At 45.5% G+C, this 17845-nt stretch overlaps 7 non-coding genes across 7 annotated transcripts; all 7 read left to right on the top strand.

Moving 5' to 3' along the window:
* The first annotated feature begins 2438 nt into the window (after positions 1–2438).
* Positions 2439–2510, top strand: trnaq-cug (transfer RNA glutamine (anticodon CUG)). The gene has a single exon. It is a non-coding gene; the product is annotated as a tRNA-Gln (tRNA).
* A 1275-nt stretch (positions 2511–3785) lies between these two features.
* On the top strand, positions 3786–3857 carry trnaq-cug (transfer RNA glutamine (anticodon CUG)). Its single transcript has one exon. It is a non-coding gene; the product is annotated as a tRNA-Gln (tRNA).
* A 3315-nt stretch (positions 3858–7172) lies between these two features.
* Positions 7173–7244, top strand: trnaq-cug (transfer RNA glutamine (anticodon CUG)). Its single transcript has one exon. It is a non-coding gene; the product is annotated as a tRNA-Gln (tRNA).
* Positions 7245–8519: 1275 nt separating this feature from the next.
* trnaq-cug (transfer RNA glutamine (anticodon CUG)) lies at positions 8520–8591 on the top strand. The gene has a single exon. It is a non-coding gene; the product is annotated as a tRNA-Gln (tRNA).
* A 3306-nt stretch (positions 8592–11897) lies between these two features.
* Positions 11898–11969, top strand: trnaq-cug (transfer RNA glutamine (anticodon CUG)). Its single transcript has one exon. It is a non-coding gene; the product is annotated as a tRNA-Gln (tRNA).
* A 1283-nt stretch (positions 11970–13252) lies between these two features.
* Positions 13253–13324, top strand: trnaq-cug (transfer RNA glutamine (anticodon CUG)). The gene has a single exon. It is a non-coding gene; the product is annotated as a tRNA-Gln (tRNA).
* A 1955-nt stretch (positions 13325–15279) lies between these two features.
* trnaq-cug (transfer RNA glutamine (anticodon CUG)) lies at positions 15280–15351 on the top strand. The gene has a single exon. It is a non-coding gene; the product is annotated as a tRNA-Gln (tRNA).
* The last annotated feature ends 2494 nt before the right edge of the window (positions 15352–17845 follow it).

The following is a 17845-nucleotide window of genomic DNA, read 5'->3' as shown; positions in this document are numbered from 1 at the left end:
TCACTGCACAGCAGATTGCTCAACATTTTCTTTGCAAGCTGCATTCGGCTGGCATACTTGCTAAAATTGAAAGCAGTGCTTCTTGAAACGTAGACATTGCACTTCGTATTCTCGAAAAAAGTTAACAATTGCTTATCTATCGTGCAGCAGTGCCTTGCAAAGATTATTCACATTTTACCTGGCAGGACTGCAATGCAATCTGCCATGAGCAATGTGAAAAAGAAGCTGAGATTTGTGAACCGATAGCCATCAATGCAGCTGTGTGATTTACTCGGAACCGAGGCTTAGCAGAGGGGCAAGTGGGCAAGCTGAAGTTAAGGATGAGACCAGAGCGAGACAAAGTATAATGGTGGCGACGGTAATGTTGTTGATTTTAAGAAAAGATTCTAATGAATTCTTCAGCGCTGGTTGCATGCTGTAATGGTGACCACTCTGGACTTTGAGTCCAGCGATCCGAGTTCAAATCTTGGTGGAACCTGAATTCTTGTTGTCCCAGCTGCTGGAAATTTGGGACATACAAGCTTGGCATCTGCATACCAACCACGGTTACGGGACCGTTTGCTGCCTGAATCAATGACGGTTGATGTATTGTTCTCAACATCAGATGATAGGCTCAACCTCTCTTTCCCAGTTCCAAATAAGCGGGGGAGAAAGATGTGTATTGTCCAGTGCTTCGTTTCACTGCACAGCAGATTGCTCAACATTTTCTTTGCAAGCTGCATTCGGCTGGCATACTTGCTAAAATTGAAAGCAGTGCTTCTTGAAATGTAGACATTGCACTTCGTATTCTCGAAAAAAGTTAACAATTGCTTATCTATCATGCAGCAGTGCCTTGCAAAGATTATTCACATTTTACCTGGCAGGACTGCAATGCAATCTGCCATGAGCAGTGTGAAAAAGAAGCTGAGATTTGTGAACCGATAGCCATCAAGGCAGCTGTGTGATTTGCTCAGAACCGAAGCTTAGCAGAGGGGCAAGTGGGCAAGCTGAAGTTAAGGATGAGACCAGGCCGAGACAAAGTATAATGGTGGAGATGGTAATGTTGTTGATTTTGAGAAAAGAATGTAGGGATTGTTCAGCAAAGGTTCCATGGTGTAATGGTAAGCACTCTGGGCTCTGAATCCAGCAATCCGAGTTCAAATCTCGGTGGAACCTGAATTCTTGTTGTCCCAGCTGCTGGAAATTTGGGACATACAAGCTTGGCATCTGCATACCAACCACGGTTACGGGACCGTTTGCTGCCTGAATCAATGACGGTTGATTTATTGTTCTCGACATCAGATGATAGGCTCAACCTCTCATTCCCAGTTCCAAATAAGAGGGGGAGAAAAATGTGTGTTGTCCAGTGCTTCGTTTGACTGCACAGCAGAATGCTCAACATTTTCTTTAAAGCTGCATTCGGCTGGCATACTTGCTGAAATTGAAAGCAGTGCTTCTTGAAACGTAGACATTGCACTTCGTATTCTCGAAAAAAGTTAACAATTGCTTATCTTTCGTACAGCAGTGCCTTGCAAAGATTATTCACATTTTACCTGGCAGGACTGCAATACAAGCTGCTATGAGCAGTGTGAAAAAGAAGCAGAGATTTGTGAACCGATAGCCATCAAGGCAGCTGTGTGATTTACTCAGAACCGAGGCTTAGCAGAGGGGCAAGTGGGCAAGCTGAAGTTAAGGATGAGACCAGACCGAGACAAAGAATAATGGTGGCGACGGTAATGTTGTTGATTTTAAGAAAAGATTCTAATGAATTCTTCAGCGCCGGTTGCATGCTGTAATGGTGACCACTCTGGACTTTGAGTCCAGCGATCCGAGTTCAAATCTTGGTGGAACCTGAATTCTTGTTGTCCCAGCTGCTGGAAATTTGGGACTTACAAGCTTGGCATCTGCATACCAACCACGGTTACGGGACCGTTTGCAGCCTGAATCAATGACGGTTGATGTATTGTTCTCAACATCAGATGATAGGCTCAACCTCTCATTCCCAGTTCCAAATAAGCGGGGGAGAAAGATGTGTATTGTCCAGTGCTTCGTTTCACTGCACAGCAGATTGCTCAACATTTTCTTTGCAAGCTGCATTCGGCTGGCATACTTGCTAAAATTGAAAGCAGTGCTTCTTGAAACGTAGACATTGCACTTCGTATTCTCGAAAAAAGTTAACAATTGCTTATCTATCGTGCAGCAGTGCCTTGCAAAGATTATTCACATTTTACCTGGCAGGACTGCAATGCAATCTGCCATGAGCAGTGTGAAAAAGAAGCTGAGATTTGTGAACCGATAGCCATCAAGGCAGCTGTGTGATTTGCTCAGAACCGAAGCTTAGCAGAGGGGCAAGTGGGCAAGCTGAAGTTAAGGATGAGATCAGGCCGAGACAAAGGAAAATGGTGGAGATGGTAATGTTGTTGATTTTGAGAAAAGAATCTAGGGAACTGTTCAGCCAAGGTTCCATGGTGTAATGGTAAGCACTCTGGGCTCTGAATCCAGCGATCCGAGTTCAAATCTCGGTGGAACCTGAATTCTTGTTGTCCCAGCTGCTGGAAATTTGGGACATACAAGCTTGGCATCTGCATACCAACCACGGTTACGGGACCGTTTGCTGCCTGAATCAATGATAGTTGATTTATTGTTCTCGACATCAGATGATCGGCTCAACCTCTCATTCCCAGTTCCAAATAAGAGGGGGAGAAAAAAGTGTGTTGTCCAGTGCTTCGTTTCACTGCACAGCAGAATGCTCAACATTTTCTTTTAAGCTGCATTCGGCTGGCATACTTGCTGAAATTGAAAGCAGTGCTTCTTGAAACGTAGACATTGCACTTTGTATTCTCGAAAAAAGTTAACAATTGCTTATCTTTCGTACAGCAGTGCCTTGCAAAGATTATTCACATTTTACCTGGCAGGACTGCAATACAAGCTGCTATGAGCAGTGTGGAAAAGAAGCAGAGATTTGTGAACCGATAGCCATCAAGGCAGCTGTCTGATTTACTCAGAACCGAGGCTTAGCAGAGGGGCAAGCTGAAGTTAAGGATGAGACCAGACCGAGACAAAGTATAATGGTGGCGACGGTAATGTTGTTGATTTTAAGAAAAGATTCCAATGAATTCTTCAGCGCCGGTTGCATGCTGTAATGGTGACCACTCTGGACTTTGAGTCCAGCGATCGGAGTTCAAATCTTGGTGGAACCTGAATTCTTGTTGTCCCAGCTGCTGGAAATTTGGGACATACAAGCTTGGCATCTGCATACCAACCACGGTTACGGGACCGTTTGCTGCCTCAATCAATGACGGTTGATGTATTGTTCTCAACATCAGATGATAGGCTCAACCTCTCATTCCCAGTTCCAAATAAGCGGGGGAGAAAGATGTGTATTGTCCAGTGCTTCGTTTCACTGCACAGCAGATTGCTCAACATTTTCTTTGCAAGCTGCATTCGGCTGGCATACTTGCTAAAATTGAAAGCAGTGCTTCTTGAAACGTAGACATTGCACTTCGTATTCTCGAAAAAAGTTAACAATTGCTTATCTATCGTGCAGCAGTGCCTTGCAAAGATTATTCACATTTTACCTGGCAGGACTGCAATGCAATCTGCCATGAGCAGTGTGAAAAAGAAGCTGAGATTTGTGAACCGATAGCCATCAAGGCAGCTGTGTGACTTGCTCAGAACCGAAGCTTAGCAGAGGGGCAAGTGGGCAAGCTGAAGTTAAGGATGAGACCAGGCCGAGACAAAGTATAATGGTGGAGATGGTAATGTTGTTGATTTTGAGAAAAGAATCTAGGGAACTGTTCAGCAAAGGTTCCATGGTGTAATGGTAAGCACTCTGGGCTCTGAATCCAGCGATCCGAGTTCAAATCTCGGTGGAACCTGAATTCTTGTTGTCCCAGCTGCTGGAAATTTGGGACATACAAGCTTGGCATCTGCATACCAACCACGGTTACGGGACCGTTTGCTGCCTGAATCAATGACGGTTGATTTATTGTTCTCGACATCAGATGATAGGCTCAACCTCTCATTCCCAGTTCCAAATAAGAGGGGGAGAAAAATGTGTGTTGTCCAGTGCTTCGTTTGACTGCACAGCAGAATGCTCAACATTTACTTTTAAGCTGCATTCGGCTGGCATACTTGCTGAAATTGAAAGCAGTGCTTCTTGAAACGTAGACATTGCACTTCGTATTCTCGAAAAAAGTTAACAATTGCTTATCTTTCGTACAGCAGTGCCTTGCAAAGATTATTCACATTTTACCTGGCAGGACTGCAATACAAGCTGCTATGAGCAGTGTGAAAAAGAAGCAGAGATTTGTGAACCGATAGCCATCAAGGCAGCTGTGTGATTTACTCAGAACCGAGGCTTAGCAGAGGGGCAAGTGGGCAAGCTGAAGTTAAGGATGAGACCAGAGCGAGACAAAGTATAATGGTGGCGACGGTAATGTTGTTGATTTTAAGAAAAGATTCTAATGAATTCTTCAGCGCCGGTTGCATGCTGTAATGGTGACCACTCTGGACTTTGAGTCCAGCGATCCGAGTTCAAATCCTGGTGGAACCTGAATTCTTGTTGTCCCAGCTGCTGGAAATTTGGGACATACAAGCTTGGCATCTGCATACCAACCACGGTTACGGGACCGTTTGCTGCCTGAATCAATGACGGTTGATGTGTTGTTCTCAACATCAGATGATAGGCTCAACCTCTCATTCCCAGTTCCAAATAAGCAGGGGAGAAAGATGTGTATTGTCCAGTGATTCGTTTCACTGCACAGCAGATTGCTCAACATTTTCTTTGCAAGCTGCATTCGGCTGGCATACTTGCTAAAATTGAAAGCAGTGCTTCTTGAAACGTAGACATTGCACTTCGTATTCTCGAAAAAAGTTAACAATTGCTTATCTATCGTGCAGCAGTGCCTTGCAAAGATTATTCACATTTTACCTGGCAGGACTGCAATGCAATCTGCCATGAGCAGTGTGAAAAAGAAGCTGAGATTTGTGAACCGATAGCCATCAAGGCAGCTGTGTGATTTGCTCAGAACCGAGGCTTAACAGAGGGGCAAGTGGGCAAGCTGAAGTTAAGGATGAGACCAGAGCGAGACAAAGTATAATGGTGGTGATGGTAATGTTGTTGATTTTAAGAAAAGATTCTAATGAATTCTTCAGCGCCGGTTGCATGCTGTAATGGTGACCACTCTGGACTTTGAGTCCAGCGATCCGAGTTCAAATCTTGGTGGAACCTGAATTCTTGTTGTCCCAGCTGCTGGAAATTTGGGACATACAAGCTTGGCATCTGCATACCAACCACGGTTACGGGACCGTTTGCTGCCTGAATCAATGACGGTTGATGTATTGTTCTCAACACCAGATGATAGGCTCAACCTCTCATTCCCAGTTCCAAATAAGCGGGGGAGAAAGATGTGAGTTGTCCAGTGCTTCCTTTCACTGCACAGCAGATTGCTCAACATTTTCTTTGCAAGCTGCATTCGGCTGGCATACTTGCTAAAATTGAAAGCAGTGCTTCTTGAAACGTAGACATTGCACTTCGTATTCTCGAAAAAAGTTAACAATTGCTTATCTATCGTGCAGCAGTGCCTTGCAAAGATTATTCACATTTTACCTGGCAGGACTGCAATGCAATCTGCCATGAGCAGTGTGAAAAAAAGCTGAGATTTGTGAACCGATAGCCATCAAGGCAGCTGTGTGATTTGCTCAGAACCGAAGCTTAGCAGAGGGGCAAGTGGGCAAGCTGAAGTTAAGGATGAGACCAGGCCAAGACAAAGTATAATGGTGAAGATGGTAATGTTGTTGATTTTGAGAAAAGAATCTAGGGAACTGTTTTGCAAAGGTTCCATGGTGTAATGGTAAGCACTCTGGGCTCTGAATCCAGCGATCCGAGTTCAAATCTCGGTGGAACTTGAATTCTTGTTGTCCCAGCTGCTGGAAATTTGGGACATACAAGCTTGGCATCTGCATACCAACCACGGTTACGGGACCGTTTGCTGCCTGAATCAATGACGGTTGATTTATTGTTCTCGACATCAGATGATAGGCTCAACCTTTCATTCCCAGTTCCAAATAAGAGGGGGAGAAAAATGTGTGTTGTCCAGTGCTTCGTTTGACTGCACAGCAGAATGCTCAACATTTTCTTTAAAGCTGCATTCGGCTGGCATACTTGCTGAAATTGAAAGCAGTGCTTCTTGAAACGTAGACATTGCACTTCGTATTCTCGAAAAAAGTTAACAATTGCTTATCTTTCGTACAGCAGTGCCTTGCAAAGATTATTCACATTTTACCTGGCAGGACTGCAATACAAGCTGCTATGAGCAGTGTGAAAAAGAAGCAGAGATTTGTGAACCGATAGCCATCAAGGCAGCTGTGTGATTTACTCGGAACCGAGGCTTAGCAGAGGGGCAAGTGGGCAAGCTGAAGTTAAGGATGAGACCAGAGCGAGACAAAGTATAATGGTGGCGACGGTAATGTTGTTGATTTTAAGAAAAGATTCTAATGAATTCTTCAGCGCCGGTTGCATGCTGTAATGGTGACCACTCTGGACTTTGAGTCCAGCGATCCGAGTTCAAATCTTGGTGGAACCTGAATTCTTGTTGTCCCAGCTGCTGGAAATTTGGGACATACAAGCTTGGCATCTGCATACCAACCACGGTTACGGGACCGTTTGCAGCCTGAATCAATGACGGTTGATGTATTGTTCTCAACATCAGATGATAGGCTCAACCTCTCATTCCCAGTTCCAAATAAGCGGGGGAGAAAGATGTGTATTGTCCAGTGCTTCGTTTCACTGCACAGCAGATTGCTCAACATTTTCTTTGCAAGCTGCATTCGGCTGGCATACTTGCTAAAATTGAAAGCAGTGCTTCTTGAAACGTAGACATTGCACTTCGTATTCTCGAAAAAAGTTAACAATTGCTTATCTATCGTGCAGCAGTGCCTTGCAAAGATTATTCACATTTTACCTGGCAGGACTGCAATGCAATCTGCCATGAGCAGTGTGAAAAAGAAGCTGAGATTTGTGAACCGATAGCCATCAAGGCAGCTGTGTGATTTGCTCAGAACCGAAGCTTAGCAGAGGGGCAAGTGGGCAAGCTGAAGTTAAGGATGAGATCAGGCCGAGACAAAGGAAAATGGTGGAGATGGTAATGTTGTTGATTTTGAGAAAAGAATCTAGGGAACTGTTCAGCAAAGGTTCCATGGTGTAATGGTAAGCACTCTGGGCTCTGAATCCAGCGATCCGAGTTCAAATCTCGGTGGAACCTGAATTCTTGTTGTCCCAGCTGCTGGAAATTTGGGACATACAAGCTTGGCATCTGCATACCAACCACGATTACGGGACCGTTTGCTGCCTGAATCAATGATAGTTGATTTATTGTTCTCGACATCAGATGATCGGCTCAACCTCTCATTCCCAGTTCCAAATAAGAGGGGGAGAAAAAAGTGTGTTGTCCAGTGCTTCGTTTCACTGCACAGCAGAATGCTCAACATTTTCTTTTAAGCTGCATTCGGCTGGCATACTTGCTGAAATTGAAAGCAGTGCTTCTTGAAACGTAGACATTGCACTTTGTATTCTCGAAAAAAGTTAACAATTGCTTATCTTTCGTACAGCAGTGCCTTGCAAAGATTATTCACATTTTACCTGGCAGGACTGCAATACAAGCTGCTATGAGCAGTGTGGAAAAGAAGCAGAGATTTGTGAACCGATAGCCATCAAGGCAGCTGTCTGATTTACTCAGAACCGAGGCTTAGCAGAGGGGCAAGCTGAAGTTAAGGATGAGACCAGACCGAGACAAAGTATAATGGTGGCGACGGTAATGTTGTTGATTTTAAGAAAAGATTCCAATGAATTCTTCAGCGCCGGTTGCATGCTGTAATGGTGACCACTCTGGACTTTGAGTCCAGCGATCGGAGTTCAAATCTTGGTGGAACCTGAATTCTTGTTGTCCCAGCTGCTGGAAATTTGGGACATACAAGCTTGGCATCTGCATACCAACCACGGTTACGGGACCGTTTGCTGCCTCAATCAATGACGGTTGATGTATTGTTCTCAACATCAGATGATAGGCTCAACCTCTCATTCCCAGTTCCAAATAAGCGGGGGAGAAAGATGTGTATTGTCCAGTGCTTCGTTTCACTGCACAGCAGATTGCTCAACATTTTCTTTGCAAGCTGCATTCGGCTGGCATACTTGCTAAAATTGAAAGCAGTGCTTCTTGAAACGTAGACATTGCACTTCGTATTCTCGAAAAAAGTTAACAATTGCTTATCTATCGTGCAGCAGTGCCTTGCAAAGATTATTCACATTTTACCTGGCAGGACTGCAATGCAATCTGCCATGAGCAGTGTGAAAAAGAAGCTGAGATTTGTGAACCGATAGCCATCAAGGCAGCTGTGTGACTTGCTCAGAACCGAAGCTTAGCAGAGGGGCAAGTGGGCAAGCTGAAGTTAAGGATGAGACCAGGCCGAGACAAAGTATAATGGTGGAGATGGTAATGTTGTTGATTTTGAGAAAAGAATCTAGGGAACTGTTCAGCAAAGGTTCCATGGTGTAATGGTAAGCACTCTGGGCTCTGAATCCAGCGATCCGAGTTCAAATCTCGGTGGAACCTGAATTCTTGTTGTCCCAGCTGCTGGAAATTTGGGACATACAAGCTTGGCATCTGCATACCAACCACGGTTACGGGACCGTTTGCTGCCTGAATCAATGACGGTTGATTTATTGTTCTCGACATCAGATGATAGGCTCAACCTCTCATTCCCAGTTCCAAATAAGAGGGGGAGAAAAATGTGTGTTGTCCAGTGCTTCGTTTGACTGCACAGCAGAATGCTCAACATTTACTTTTAAGCTGCATTCGGCTGGCATACTTGCTGAAATTGAAAGCAGTGCTTCTTGAAACGTAGACATTGCACTTCGTATTCTCGAAAAAAGTTAACAATTGCTTATCTTTCGTACAGCAGTGCCTTGCAAAGATTATTCACATTTTACCTGGCAGGACTGCAATACAAGCTGCTATGAGCAGTGTGAAAAAGAAGCAGAGATTTGTGAACCGATAGCCATCAAGGCAGCTGTGTGATTTACTCAGAATCGAGGCTTACCAGAGGGGCAAGTGGGCAAGCTGAAGTTAAGGATGAGACCAGACCGAGACAAAGTATAATGGTGGCGACGGTAATGTTGTTGATTTTAAGAAAAGATTCGAATGAATTCTTCAGCGCCGGTTGCATGCTGTAATGGTGACCACTCTGGACTTTGAGTCCAGCGATCCGAGTTCAAATCTTGGTGGAACCTGAATTCTTGTTGTCCCAGCTGCTGGAAATTTGGGACATACAAGCTTGGCATCTGCATACCAACCACGGTTACGGGACCGTTTGCTGCCTGAATCAATGATGGTTGATTTATTGTTCTCGACATCAGATGATAGGCTCAACCTCTCATTCCCAGTTCCAAATAAGAGGGGGAGAAAAATGTGTGTTGTCCAGTGCTTCGTTTGACTGCACAGCAGAATGCTCCATATTTTCTTTTAAGCTGCATTCGGCTGGCATACTTGCTGAAATTGAAAGCAGTGCTTCTTGAAACGTAGACATTGCACTTCGCATTCTCGAAAAAAGTTAACAATTGCTTATCTTTCGTACAGCAGTGCCTTGCAAAGATTATTCACATTTTACCTGGCAGGACTGCAATACAAGCTGCTATGAGCAGTGTGAAAAAGAAGCAGAGATTTGTGAACCGATAGCCATCAAGACAGCTGTGTGATTTACTCAGAACCGAGGCTTAGCAGAGGGGCAAGTGGGCAAGCTGAAGTTAAGGATGAGACCAGACCGAGACAAAGTATAATGGTGGCGACGGTAATGTTGTTGATTTTAAGAAAAGATTCTAATGAATTCTTCAGCGCCGGTTGCATGCTGTAATGGTGACCACTCTGGACTTTGAGTCCAGCGATCCGAGTTCAAATCTTGGTGGAACCTGAATTCTTGTTGTTCCAGCTGCTGGAAATTTGGGACATACAAGCTTGGCATCTGCATACCAACCACGGTTACGGGACCATTTGCTGCCTGAATCAATGACGGTTGATTTATTGTTCTCGACATCAGATGATAGGCTCAACCTCTCATTCCCAGTTCCAAATAAGAGGGGGAGAAAAATGTGTGTTGTCCAGTGCTTCGTTTCACTGCACAGCAGAATGCTCAACATTTTCTTTTAAGCTGCATTCGGCTGGCATACTTGCTGAAATTGAAAGCAGTGCTTCTTGAAACGTAGACATTGCACTTCGTATTCTCGAAAAAAGTTAACAATTGCTTATCTTTCGTACAGCAGTGCCTTGCAAAGATTATTCACATTTTACCTGGCAGGACTGCAATACAAGCTGCTATGAGCAGTGTGAAAAAGAAGCAGAGATTTGTGAACCGATAGCCATCAAGGCAGCTGTGTGATTTACTCGGAACCGAGGCTTAGCAGAGGGGCAAGTGGGCAAGCTGAAGTTAAGGATGAGACCAGAGCGAGACAAAGTATAATGGTGGCGACGGTAATGTTGTTGATTTTAAGAAAAGATTCTAATGAATTCTTCAGCGCCGGTTGCATGCTGTAATGGTGACCTCTCTGGACTTTGAGTCCAGCGATCCGAGTTCAAATCTTGGTGAAACCTGAATTCTTGTTGTCCCAGCTGCTGGAAATTTGGGACATACAAGCTTGGCATCTGCATACCAACCACGGTTACGGGACCGTTTGCTGCCTGAATCAATGATAGTTGATTTATTGTTCTCGACATCAGATGGTCGGCTCTACCTCTCATTCCCAGTTCCAAATAAGAGGGGGAGAAAAAAGTGTGTTGTCCAGTGCTTCGTTTCACTGCACAGCAGAATGCTCAACATTTTCTTTTAAGCTGCATTCGGCTGGCATACTTGCTGAAATTGAAAGCAGTGCTTCTTGAAACGTAGACATTGCACTTTGTATTCTCGAAAAAAGTTAACAATTGCTTATCTTTCGTACAGCAGTGCCTTGCAAAGATTATTCACATTTTACCTGGCAGGACTGCAATACAAGCTGCTATGAGCAGTGTGGAAAAGAAGCAGAGATTTGTGAACCGATAGCCATCAAGGCAGCTGTCTGATTTACTCAGAACCGAGGCTTAGCAGAGGGGCAAGCTGAAGTTAAGAATGAGACCAGACCGAGACAAAGTATAATGGTGGCGACGGTAATGTTGTTGATTTTAAGAAAAGATTCCAATGAATTCTTCAGCGCCGGTTGCATGCTGTAATGGTGACCACTCTGGACTTTGAGTCCAGCGATCGGAGTTCAAATCTTGGTGGAACCTGAATTCTTGTTGTCCCAGCTGCTGGAAATTTGGGACATACAAGCTTGGCATCTGCATACCAACCACGGTTACGGGACCGTTTGCTGCCTCAATCAATGACGGTTGATGTATTGTTCTCAACATCAGATGATAGGCTCAACCTCTCATTCCCAGTTCCAAATAAGCGGGGGAGAAAGATGTGTATTGTCCAGTGCTTCGTTTCACTGCACAGCAGATTGCTCAACATTTTCTTTGCAAGCTGCATTCGGCTGGCATACTTGCTAAAATTGAAAGCAGTGCTTCTTGAAACGTAGACATTGCACTTCGTATTCTCGAAAAAAGTTAACAATTGCTTATCTATCGTGCAGCAGTGCCTTGCAAAGATTATTCACATTTTACCTGGCAGGACTGCAATGCAATCTGCCATGAGCAGTGTGAAAAAGAAGCTGAGATTTGAGAACCGATAGCCATCAAGGCAGCTGTGTGACTTGCTCAGAACCGAAGCTTAGCAGAGGGGCAAGTGGGCAAGCTGAAGTTAAGGATGAGACCAGGCCGAGACAAAGTATAATGGTGGAGATGGTAATGTTGTTGATTTTGAGAAAAGAATCTAGGGAACTGTTCAGCAAAGGTTCCATGGTGTAATGGTAAGCACTCTGGGCTCTGAATCCAGCGATCCGAGTTCAAATCTCGGTGGAACCTGAATTCTTGTTGTCCCAGCTGCTGGAAATTTGGGACATACAAGCTTGGCATCTGCATACCAACCACGGTTACGGGACCGTTTGCTGCCTGAATCAATGACGGTTGATTTATTGTTCTCGACATCAGATGATAGGCTCAACCTCTCATTCCCAGTTCCAAATAAGCGGGGGAGAAAGATGTGTATTGTCCAGTGCTTCGTTTCACTGCACAGCAGATTGCTCAACATTTTCTTTGCAAGCTGCATTCGGCTGGCATACTTGCTAAAATTGAAAGCAGTGCTTCTTGAAACGTAGACATTGCACTTCGTATTCTCGAAAAAAGTTAACAATTGCTTATCTATCGTGCAGCAGTGCCTTGCAAAGATTATTCACATTTTACCTGGCAGGACTGCAATGCAATCTGCCATGAGCAGTGTGAAAAAGAAGCTGAGATTTGTGAACCGATAGCCATCAAGGCAGCTGTGTGATTTGCTCAGAACCGAAGCTTAGCAGAGGGGCAAGTGGGCAAGCTGAAGTTAAGGATGAGACCAGGCCGAGACAAAGTATAATGGTGGAGATGGTGATGTTGTTGATTTTGAGAAAAGAATCTAGGGAACTGTTCAGCAAAGGTTCCATGGTGTAATGGTAAGCACTCTGGGCTCTGAATCCAGCAATCCGAGTTCAAATCTCGGTGGAACCTGAATTCTTGTTGTCCCAGCTGCTGGAAATTTGGGACATACAAGCTTGGCATCTGCATACCAACCACGGTTACGGGACCGTTTGCTGCCTGAATCAATGACGGTTGATTTATTGTTCTCGACATCAGATGATAGGCTCAACCTCTCATTCCCAGTTCCAAATAAGAGGGGGAGAAAAATGTGTGTTGTCCAGTGCTTCGTTTTACTGCACAGCAGAATGCTCAACATTTTCTTTTGAGCTGCATTCGGCTGGCATACTTGCTGAAATTGAAAGCAGTGCTTCTTGAAACGTAGACATTGCACTTCGTATTCTCGAAAAAAGTTAACAATTGCTTATCTTTCGTACAGCAGTGCCTTGCAAAGATTATTCACATTTTACCTGGCAGGACTGCAATACAAGCTGCTATGAGCAGTGTGAAAAAGAAGCAGAGATTTGTGAACCGATAGCCATCAAGGCAGCTGTGTGATTTGCTCAGAACCGAGGCTTAGCAGAGGGGCAAGTGGGCAAGCTGAAGTTAAGGATGAGACCAGGCCGAGACGAAGTATAATGGTGGAGATGGTAATGTTGTTGATTTTGAGAAAAGAATCTAGGGAACTGTTTAGCAAAGGTTCCATGGTGTAATGGTAAGCACTCTGGGCTCTGAATCCAGCGATCCGAGTTCAAATCTCGGTGGAACCTGAATTCTTGTTGTCCCAGCTGCTGGAAATTTGGGACATACAAGCTTGGCATCTGCATACCAACCACGGTTACGGGACCGTTTGCTGCCTGAATCAATGACGGTTGATTTATTGTTCTCGACATCAGATGATAGGCTCAACCTCTCATTCCCAGTTCCAAATAAGAGGGGGAGAAAAATGTGTGTTGTCCAGTGCTTCGTTTGACTGCACAGCAGAATGCTCAACATTTACTTTTAAGCTGCATTCGGCTGGCATACTTGCTGAAATTGAAAGCAGTGCTTCTTGAAACGTAGACATTGCACTTCGTATTCTCGAAAAAAGTTAACAATTGCTTATCTTTCGTACAGCAGTGCCTTGCAAAGATTATTCACATTTTACCTGGCAGGACTGCAATACAAGCTGCTATGAGCAGTGTGAAAAAGAAGCAGAGATTTGTGAACCGATAGCCATCAAGGCAGCTGTGTGATTTACTCAGAACCGAGGCTTACCAGAGGGGCAAGTGGGCAAGCTGAAGTTAAGGATGAGACCAGACCGAGACAAAGTATAATGGTGGCGACGGTAATGTTGTTGATTTTAAGAAAAGATTCGAATGAATTCTTCAGCGCCGGTTGCATGCTGTAATGGTGACCACTCTGGACTTTGAGTCCAGCGATCCGAGTTCAAATCTTGGTGGAACCTGAATTCTTGTTGTCCCAGCTGCTGGAAATTTGGGACATACAAGCTTGGCATCTGCATACCAACCACGGTTACGGGACCGTTTGCTGCCTGAATCAATGACGGTTGATCTATTGTTCTCGACATCAGATGATCGGCTCAACCTCTCATTCCCAGTTCCAAATAAGAGGGGGAGAAAAATGTGTGTTGTCCAGTGCTTCGTTTGACTGCACAGCAGAATGCTCAACATTTTCTTTTAAGCTGCATTCGGCTGGCATACTTGCTGAAATTGAAAGCAATGCTTCTTGAAACGTAGACATTGCACTTCATATTCTCGAAAAAAGTTAACAATTGCTTATCTATCGTGCAGCAGTGCCTTGCAAAGATTATTCACATTTTACCTGGCAGGACTGCAATACAAGCTGCTATGAGCAGTGTGAAAAAGCACAGATTTGTGAACCGATAGCCATCACGGCAGCTGTGTGATTTACTCAGAACCGAAGCTTAGCAGAGGGGCAAGTAGGCAAGCTGAAGTTAAGGATGAGATCAGGCCGAGACAAAGTATAATGGTGGAGACGGTAATGTTGTTGATTTTGAGCAAAGAATCTAATGAACATTTCAGCAACGGTTACATGGTGTAATGGTGACCACTCTGGACTTTAAATCCAGTGATCCGTGTTCAAATCTCGGTGGGACCTGAATTCTTGTTGTCCCAGCTGCTGGAAATTTAGGGCATACATGCTTGGCATCTGCATACCAACCACGGTCACTGGGCTTTTGCTGCCTTAATCAATGACGGTTGATTTATTGTTCTCGACATCAGATGATAGGCTGAACCTCTCATTCCCTGTTCCAAATGAGCGGAGCAGAAAGATATGTGTTGTTCAGTGCTTCATTTGATTCCACAGCAGATTGCTCAACATTTTCTTTGCAAGCTGCATTCGGCTGGCATACTTGTTGTCATTGAAAGCAGAGCTTCTTGAAACGTAGGCATTGCACTTCGTATTCTCGAAAAAAGTTAACAATTGCTTTTCTTTGGTGCAGCAGTGCCTTGCAAGGTTTATACACATTTTATCAGGCAGGACTGTAATACAAGCTGCTCTGAGCAGTGTGAGAAAGAAGCAGCGTTTTGAGAACCAAGATCCATCAAGGCGGCTGTGTGATTTGCTCAGAACCGAGGCTTAGCAGAGGGGCAATTGGGCAAGCTGAAGTTAAGGATGAGACCAGGCCGAGACAAAGTTGAATGGTGGGGACGTTAATGTTGTTGATTTTGAGAAAAGAGCTAATGAAATCTTCAGCAACGGTTCCATGGTGTAATGGTTAGCACTCTGGACTCTGAATCCAGCAATCAGAGTTCAAATCTCTGTGGAACCTGAATTCTTGTTGTCCCAGTTGCTGGAAATTTCGGACATACAGGGTGAAGGCATTTGCGTACCAACCACGGTTGCTGGACCGTTTGCTGCCTGAATCAATGACGGTTGATTTATTGTTCTCTGTTGTGTATGTACCTTTAAGGGAATAACTGGTCTTAGACTGCAGTACTGGCAGTGACCACCCCTGTATAAAAGGCCCTAGCAGGCTTCTGTAGTTTCAGTTTCAAGCTGCCTCTTGTTCAGTAAAGTACCTGTTAAACTGTTCTCCCGAAGTGCGTGTATTATTGAGGTGCAGACTTTACAGTGGCGACGAGTAAGTTCGAACTCACCTGCAGTGTGGCATCATCTCACGGGGATCTCACCTGAAAGGAAGGTCCTGGAAGGTCGTAGTCTGAGCAACGGGCGCCGACCGAGGGCAACCGCCCAAAGAATCCATCGGTGTTTGGAGAATTGTGGGAGAGACTGTGGTTCCAGCGAATCGTGCTGGAAGCAGGGAGCGCGCTGACCCTTCCGGACTGTGGTGCGCTCAAGCTCGATTGAGAGGCTCTACAAATCGGGCAATTCAAACAGCCCCAAAACGCACTGTTCCCTGACCGGGAATCGAACCCGGGCCGCGGCAATGAGAGCGCCGAATCCTAACCAGTAGATCACCAGGGAAGCTCCAGCAAGCACAGCAATGCAGTTGTTCCTGCCTGCTCCTTTGCAATTCAGATCCTTTCGCGACAGGCAAACTGTTCGGACAAAATGACATTTTTTAGACGAGCACACAAAAGACGTGTTCGCGAAAGCACGGCACCAAGTGCGGGTAGGCATCCACTTGAAATCGATTTCCTCCTGTGTTTTTCTCTGGATGTTGTCTCTCTCAGTGCTGGGCGAACAATTCATTGATGCATTTCTCCTGAACTGAAGCCTTTTGCCCATCTCGCGGGGTCAGAGCCGCTCTGTCTGTCTCTTACCTGCTTGGGACCATTATCGGGAACAGGCCGCCTGTTCAACTTTCATCAGCAAACCCAGAAAGACAAATAAACAGAAAGATGTGTCTCTCAGCCCCGGTGGCAAAGGTGCAGTGGATGTTAATCCAAATAAATCCCCCGTGAGATTCTGTCTGCATTGGCTTCCTTCTAAAGTTTGTATTTTATATTTTCGGAAAGACCATAAAATTAGGCTGATGGCCCGTACGGGGATCGGACCCGCGCCCTTGGCGTTATTCACCCCCCCGTGCTCAGTGCTCAGCAGAGTCGGCAGCACGAAGTTGGCAAACAGCCTGCAGTCCTCCGAACGGGCCTGTGTTGCGAGCCCATCCCGATCCCCGCACCCATTCTCGGGGAAAGGAATTTCTCGGCCTAGCTCCTATTGATAAACTCACGGTCTGCTCGAGCACAGAGCTCTCAGCCTTTACTCACTGATCTTCACAAGAGTTGATTGTGTTTTGTAAATCTCTCACTCGCTCTCCTCGCGGTCAAACACAAAGTTTACCTGCTGTGTTTTCCAGCAGCCAGTAAGTTGATTTGAAAAGGCCATTGTGACAGGGTTTGGGCTCTGAATCCAGTCACAGATCGGGTTTTGATGCCTTGTGGCTCAAGCGGTCACCTGACCTGCCAGCTGATTACCTCACTGCTGATGATGACTGATGTGCCTCAATAATCCCGAGACTCGATGTTAGCGAAACAAAACAAGGCTTTTATTAACTTAGAAGATAACACGCAGTGGAGAGAGGTATCTTCCCTGGAGGTCTGCAGTACTGGCTGTGAGGCCAGACTGAGCTGGCTTACATAGAGGCCAGGTATGGGCGGAGCCCTACACACAACACATTCCATACATTCCAATACACAATACAATGGTGAGGAGAAACCTGAAACCAACCACAGTCACAGGCAATACAATGGTAAGGGGGAACCTGAAACCAACCACAGTCACAGGCAGTGATGAATGGAATATTTAATCACATTCACCCCTTCTATAGATTTAGTCTGTTCGGGGGTTTGGTAGTCCTCTGCGACCGACGTGGCTGTTGTGGTGTCGCGGGTGTCCCCGGTGGCCTCCTGGGTCTCTGCCGGGGGTGCCGCCAGGGTTGTTGAAGGGGTAGTTGGTGGGGGTGCCGTTGGTCGATGTTCTTCCGGGGGTGATGAAAGAGTAGTGGGTGGGTAAGAGTTGCTGTGGTCGTTGTTGCTGCTATTGCCATGGTTGTTGTCGTCACCGGCTGGGGCGACATCTTTTATTGACACGGTGTCCTCCCTTCCGTCGGCGTGCCGGACATACGCGTATTGGGGGTTGGTTTGGAGTAGGTGCACTGGCTCCACGAGAGGGTCCGTCTTATGGCCCCTCACATGCCTTCGCACGAATACCGGACCCGGGGTGGAGAGCCATGACGGCATGGATACGCCTGAGGTGGATTTCCGGGGGAAGCTAAACATTCGTTCATGAGGCGTGGCATTAGTGGCAGTACACAATAGCGACCGTATCGAATGGAGCACATCTGAGAGGACTTCCTGCCA

Source organism: Somniosus microcephalus, unplaced genomic scaffold, assembly GCF_052327205.1.
Source record: "Somniosus microcephalus isolate GS21.2 unplaced genomic scaffold, FLI_Smic_1.0 scaffold39, whole genome shotgun sequence".
NCBI classification, from domain to species: Eukaryota; Metazoa; Chordata; class Chondrichthyes; order Squaliformes; family Somniosidae; genus Somniosus; species Somniosus microcephalus.
Note: the sequence above shows the minus strand (reverse complement) of the source record. Positions and strands in the feature narration are given on the sequence as shown.